Source organism: Aplysia californica, unplaced genomic scaffold (genome assembly GCF_000002075.1).
Source record: "Aplysia californica isolate F4 #8 unplaced genomic scaffold, AplCal3.0 scaffold00001, whole genome shotgun sequence".
Classification (NCBI taxonomy): Eukaryota; Metazoa; Mollusca; class Gastropoda; order Aplysiida; family Aplysiidae; genus Aplysia; species Aplysia californica.
This window is the reverse complement of record NW_004797271.1, coordinates 1,288,130-1,294,686: the sequence shown is the minus strand read 5'-3', so window position 1 is coordinate 1,294,686 and position 6,557 is coordinate 1,288,130.

Genomic DNA, 6,557 nt, shown 5'->3' with positions numbered 1-6,557 from the left:
TCAGGGCCGTGTGTATCCTGCACTGCTGAAGGATGTGTGTGTGTGTATGTGTGTGTATGTGTGTGTGTGTGTGTGTGTGTGTTCATATGTGCGTGCATTCATGTGTGTGTGCGTGCATGTGTTTTTGTCTCAGGCCCTGTGTATCCTGCATTGCTGAAGGATGTGTTCCACAGTTCAGTCCCCTCCTCCACACTGGCATTTTCGATGATTGTACAAGTTGCAATGTTCCTGATTTATTGTGCGTTTTGCAATGTTCCTGTGGGACTTGCAATGTTCCTGTGGGACTTGCAATATTCCTGATATATTGTGACTTGCAATGTTCCTGTGTGACTTGCAATATACCTGATATATTGTGACTTGCAATGTTCCTGTGGGACTTGCAATGTTCCTGTGTGACTTGCAATGTTCCTGATATATTGTGACTTGCAATGTTCCTGATATATTGTGTGACTTGCAATGTTCCTGATGTATTGTGACTTGCAATGTTCCTGATATATTGTGGGACTTGCAATGTTCCTGATTTATTGTGCGACTTGCAATGTTCCTGATATATATATATATTGTGTGACTTGCAATGTTCCTGATGTATTGTGTGACTTGCAATGTTCCTGATATATTGTGCGACTTGCAATGTTCCTGATATATTGTGTGACTTGCAATGTTCCTGATGTATTGTGTGACTTGCAATGTTCCTGATATATTGTGACTTGCAATGTTCCTGATGTATTGTGTGACTTGCAATGTTCCTGATATATTGTGACTTGCAATGTTCCTGATGTATTGTGTGACTTGCAATGTTCCTGATATATTGTGACTTGCAATGTTCCTGATATTGTGTGACTTGCAATGTTCCTGATGTATTGTGTGACTTGCAATGTTCCTGATATTGTGTGACTTGCAATGTTCCTGATGTATTGTGTGACTTGCAATGTTCCTGATGTATTGTGTGACTTGCAATGTTCCTGATGTATTGTGTGACTTGCAATGTTCCCACTAATATATTGTGAAATGATGTGATGGATGAACAAGTTGCGGCCACTATCTCATTATTTTATTCCGTCGTTAACTCTTTGAACCCTGACCTCCTGAGGCTACCATGCCCCTCTGCTTGAGCCCCTGAGAGATGTAGTACTTTACTAACATTCATAAGATCCTCGGAATCACTTTCCATTATGTCCCACTCAAGGTAGTCCTCTCATTATTACCAGCATCTACGAATTCAGAAAGTGGTGTCGGTGGCCTAGTGGTTAGGCTACCGGACTCGTAATTGTGAGATTGCGGGTTCGGGGGTTCGAGCGTCAGCTCGGTCTGACGTTTTGTCCTTGGGAAAGGCACTTTACACGAACTTCCCACTTGGCTCGGTCCTATCGGGGACGGACGTTAAACTAGGAGGTCCCGCCTCTGAAATAACCTAATAATGTTGATAGGGGTGTTAAACCCATACCATGTCATCATTTTTTAAATTCAGAAAGATCTTCCAAGATAATTCAATAACATCCTGTGTAGCAAACGGTGTTTTTCCGTACGCGTTTTGTCCCAGACGGGCTGGGTTGGAGATGGGGTCTCGCTCACCGATGTACCCGTGGCAAGGCAAACACGCAGTTTTACACGCTGCCCTTGTGGGTGGTTGGCGGGTGCTCTGGTGTAGTTTGCTTCTTCTTTCCTATAAAAAATCTATCGTCCTTATCTCCCCTCCTTCTTTTTTTATGTTGTTACTCTCTTGTAACACCTCTAATCTTCTGGCGCTCATATGACCTTATGCAGTTGTGAGCGCTGTAAAACCTCTAATAAAGCAAACAGCGCCACCGTTGACTAGGCAAACACGCAGTTTTACACGCCTCCGGTCCACCGATGGCAAGGGCTCATAGAATTAATGACAGAACTCTAAGCACTTCAGGGTCATGACCATTACATTTCTTAGTGAAACACTTTTCTTATAAACTTTCATTAACTTACTGATGCTCCATTCTTTGTTTAACCAGTTTTTTCATTTTGTTTCAGTAAGTAGCTGCCAGAATTGAGTATTTTTTCATGTATATTTTCATTCTCCTTTCTTACACTTTCTTTCATTCAATCTATCTCCTCCTCTCCCTGTCCCTTTTTTCTCTGCATTTTTTTTCCGCTCTCACCACTTTCTCTTCATCTCACTTTTGTACTTTCTTTTATTCGTCCTTCCTCCTCCTCTTCCTCCTCCTTCTCTTCCTCTCCCATTCCCTTTCTTATCTTCTTTTTTTTCATTCATTTCCTTCTCCTTCTTCCTGCTCCTCCTCCTCTTCCTCCTCCTCCTCCTCCTCTCCCATTCTCTTTCTTATTTTCTTTTTTTCCTCTTCATTTCTTTCTCCTTCTTCCTGCTTCTCTTTGATTGTTTTTTTCTCTGTTGAGATCCTATCAGAAAGTTTGATCCCTCCTCCTGTGTATGTCCCAAGCTATGTTAAACAGGTAGTTGTGGAGATAATATATTTCTCTCCTTGCGCCTCTGTTCATTTGTCTCGTCTGTCAAGACGGTTGTGAGTGTCGCTGGGTGTGTCGTGTAGCTGTGCAGTGTCGCTGGGTGTGTCGTGTAGTTGTGCAGTGTTGCTCAGTGTGTCATGTAGCTGTGTAGTGTCACTCAGTGTGTCGTGTAGCTGTGTAGTGTCACTCAGTGTTTCGTGTGGCTGTGCTGTGTCATGTGTCCGTTCTCCCATGTATTATCGTCAGTCGCTCTCAGCCACTTGAACGAGTTGTACGTTTGTAAAATTTTGGTTTTAATAAAGCCAAGCTTTCTATTATGGCTCGTTTGTCCTGCTATTTGACAGAAGTTTTATTGAAAAAGGTCTAGTTGAGACCTCATCCTTGTAAAACTCACTTGCCCTACTACGCATTATATATCCGTTGTCTCCACTTTTAGCTTGGCCGGCATGGAGTAGCCTTGACTTTGTGCATCAAAAACGATTCATTTACCTTATTTTATGAAGAAAGGCCTCAAATCTGTCGTAATTTTTAAAAGTACATTAGGCTTATATGCAGTTGGTTTTTTGTTGTTTTTTTTTACAAATTTACTGAAGAGCCCCCCCGAAAAACTGAATATTGTTACATCTACCAAGAAAGCAAACTCTTTCAAATATCCCAAGTCAATATTTAAAAAAATAAATACTGTTTTGATGATCCCTTCTTTTATTATCTTTAAAATGAATTATGCTTTTTTGGTAACAACATTCCAGGTTGTTTTTTGCTCTCCTGTGAATTTGTAAAAACTGCATAAACTATACTGGTACTTACTTTTAAAAATGACTGCAGAATAGACCAATACCATTTTATCAAAGGATTGTTTTCGATCATCGAACTTCGTGTCTATTCCATCGTCTTGCAGATCTGTGATTTTATGACATGATTTTCATATACTTTCATATAATATATGCTTACACCAATAATATATACAATTTGCCCTTCTGTGTTTTGGAAACTGAGTCACACACACACACACACACATATATAATATATATATATATATATATATATATATATATATATATATATATTATATTACATGTATTACTCTTTGCAAGTGGCCAGTTTTAATTCAGCAAAAATTCTGTTTCTATCCCAATGTTGATTTATCAAATAAATAGTGTGAGGTTTTTGCTGATGTCACAAATGTCTATGCTTTGTCTAATTATTATGAGTTGTTGGGTTTATTGTAATATTATTGTTGGTTTTTTTTTGTTTTTTTATGGTAATGATTTAGCTACCATGTCATTTGACTTAGATTGTTGCTTTATCTTGTTCACAATAAATCTGAAGATATGAATGACAACGAAATGTACGTGTCGTTTATTGAAATATAAAGAGATCAAAGATGTTTTGTTAAGTGAGCAACACATACTCCTCTTCCTCCTTTCCCTCCTCAACTGGTGGTTGGCGGGTGCTCTGGTGTGATTTGCTTCTTCTTTCATATCAAACATTTATCGTCCTTACCTCCCCTTCTTCTTTTTTATGTTTGTTACTCCCTTGTAACTCCTCTAATCTTCTGGCGCTCATATGACCTTATGCAGTTGCGAGCGCCGTAAAACCTCTACTAAAACTAAAAACTTTTCTTCTTTTGCTTCTTGTTTTTGTTGTTCTTCTTCTTCTTGTCTCTTTTCAAAGTTAATGAATTATGTTCCTGTTTTTCTTCCTCTTTACTCTGTATTATACTGTATAGCGACGTGTGTGTGCATGTGTGAGCGCGTGTGTGCGTGTGTGTGTGTGTGTGTATGTGTGTGAGTGTACACGTGGTGAAACACCAAACCAATGTGCCAGGATCTGGACAGTAAAGATGTATCTTATCTTATCTTATCTTATCTTATGGTGCCCAGGTTCTGATTTTCTGCTATAAATATATCATTAGTAATAATTTTGGTTGCCAACTCTGTATAGCAACTTTTTTTTCTGGTCCCGACAATGTTGTTATAGAGAGGCTGCACTGTACAACAGAAAAGTGGATCATGATACCTGTTTGGATCCACTTTAGGATACTATCCAACCACACAAACATAGATTGCTACGGATACAAAACATATTATAGTCTATGAAATAAGAAATAATTGCTGTGTGCGACATTTGCAGGCCTATTTAGTACGCCCAACACTTCTCGTCATCGATCGTAGTCTTGAGACATAAAATAAAACCTGAAACAAAGGAAAAAAACCCTCTTGTTTCAACGGGTATGGTGCGATTTATACAGATTTGTCTCCTAGAAGGGCAACAACTTGTCCTTTTACTAAACGTTGACAAAATAAATCATGAATTGTCTCCCTTAAAATTTTCTCTCTTTTTATCCTTTCGAAATTTCTTTCCCTCCTTTCGTGTTCACTTTCTTTTTACTCTGACTTGATTAGCTGTTTTCAAAAGCTGATTTTACCCTCTTTCTCTCTCTCTCTAGCAAAAACCGATTGTTCCCCCTTCGACTCATAAGGTATTTATTAAAGTGCCTCCATCGCTCTCTAGTGTCAGGATCTTGATTGAGGGGCGGGGCAGGGGGGGGGGCATTACGCCACAAGCCCTTTTTCATGGCGGCATAATTGAGTTTACAAGGGTTTGGCTAATGTCCAAACAAAATCAAACTGTTTTGTATACTACATTTGAACAATTACTTATCCTACTACAATAGACCTATAAGAACATAAATAAATATTTTAGGAGCAAAAATAAGATAATACAAAAATTGTTTTTATACTATTATCATGATAAAAAAACAACAACTTATCATTTATGTGTATGCGACGCATTCTTTGTTCAATGAGCTTAAAGTTTCACTGTATTTCTGGACATTTAGTATGATTTTGACAGAATCAAATCAACAGTAAAGGTTGTTTCCTCTCAGTCTTATCTCATCAAAACAAACTCAACACTCAGGACAAGTTCCCGACACTGCGTCTGTGTTGGCGGTCACAGAGACACAGTGTTGCGTGTTTTTTTTTCTGTGTCGACTCAGAGATAACAGGTCTCTCACTCAGTCATCAACCAGCGAGCGATCGTTCTGTTCTACAGTCCAGATCTCTGCACGTTCTTGAAAACGTACCACTTGCGAGGTGAACCAGGTTTGTCCTCTTTTTGTTTTTATTTTTCTTAACTTCTATGTCAGGTGAATAGAAAAACAGCTGATCGTACTGAACTATAGTCCAAATTTGCTGCGATTAAATAAAGTAAACATGGATACCATACAAATTGACGATTCCGAGGCTAGGCAGGTCGAGGACCCTGTTGTAGGCCTTACGACTTACCCCGTAACTAAGCCTCTGTAGTTCTAGATCTAGAAAATCTAGATCTAGAAGATATCTATATCTAGATCTAGATCTAGATCTAGATTCTAGACATCTAAACCTATTGAGTACACAGGTCTCATTTGTAATTTTTCAGGTTTAAATAATAAAATACATGAACTGTCAGTAATTTTTAAAAGGCACCATATCTGGTTTTGTCTCAATTTATACAAATATTTTAGGTATTGCAAACTAAAAATTTATTTACAATTTAGAATCTAGATCTACGTCTAGATCTAGATCTAGATCTAGATCTAGAATCTAGATCTAGATCTAGATCTAGATATCTAGTAGTACTAGTAGGCATTTTTTTGCTCTTTTTCAGTGTAACCATCATCAATTTTATTAAGTATGGCTAGATCTAGTCTAGCTGTCTAGCCGGCATTAAGTACGGCTAGCCTCTTCCTATAACAATAACAGTAAAAATAGAACCTTTGTGAGAACCTAGTGGCACACATAACCAATGTCTCTGGTTGTCACAGAAAAGTTAACAATTTAACCAACTAGATCTACTTCCTTTCAGGTTCAGTGCCACATAAATGCATTTGATTAAGTAATTGTGGTGTTATTACCATAGTCATTATAATATTCATGTACAATTACAGCAACAGAATGAATATTTGTGAGAAATGTTGTGAAACTTAAACATTTTTAACGTCAAATTTCTCAAGGCTAGACTGAGCAGATAGAACTTTGTTTTTCTAGGGTAGGAATTTACGCATTGAGGACCGCCATTTGGTAAAAGAAAATAAATATATGTGTTTTTTACACCCCCCC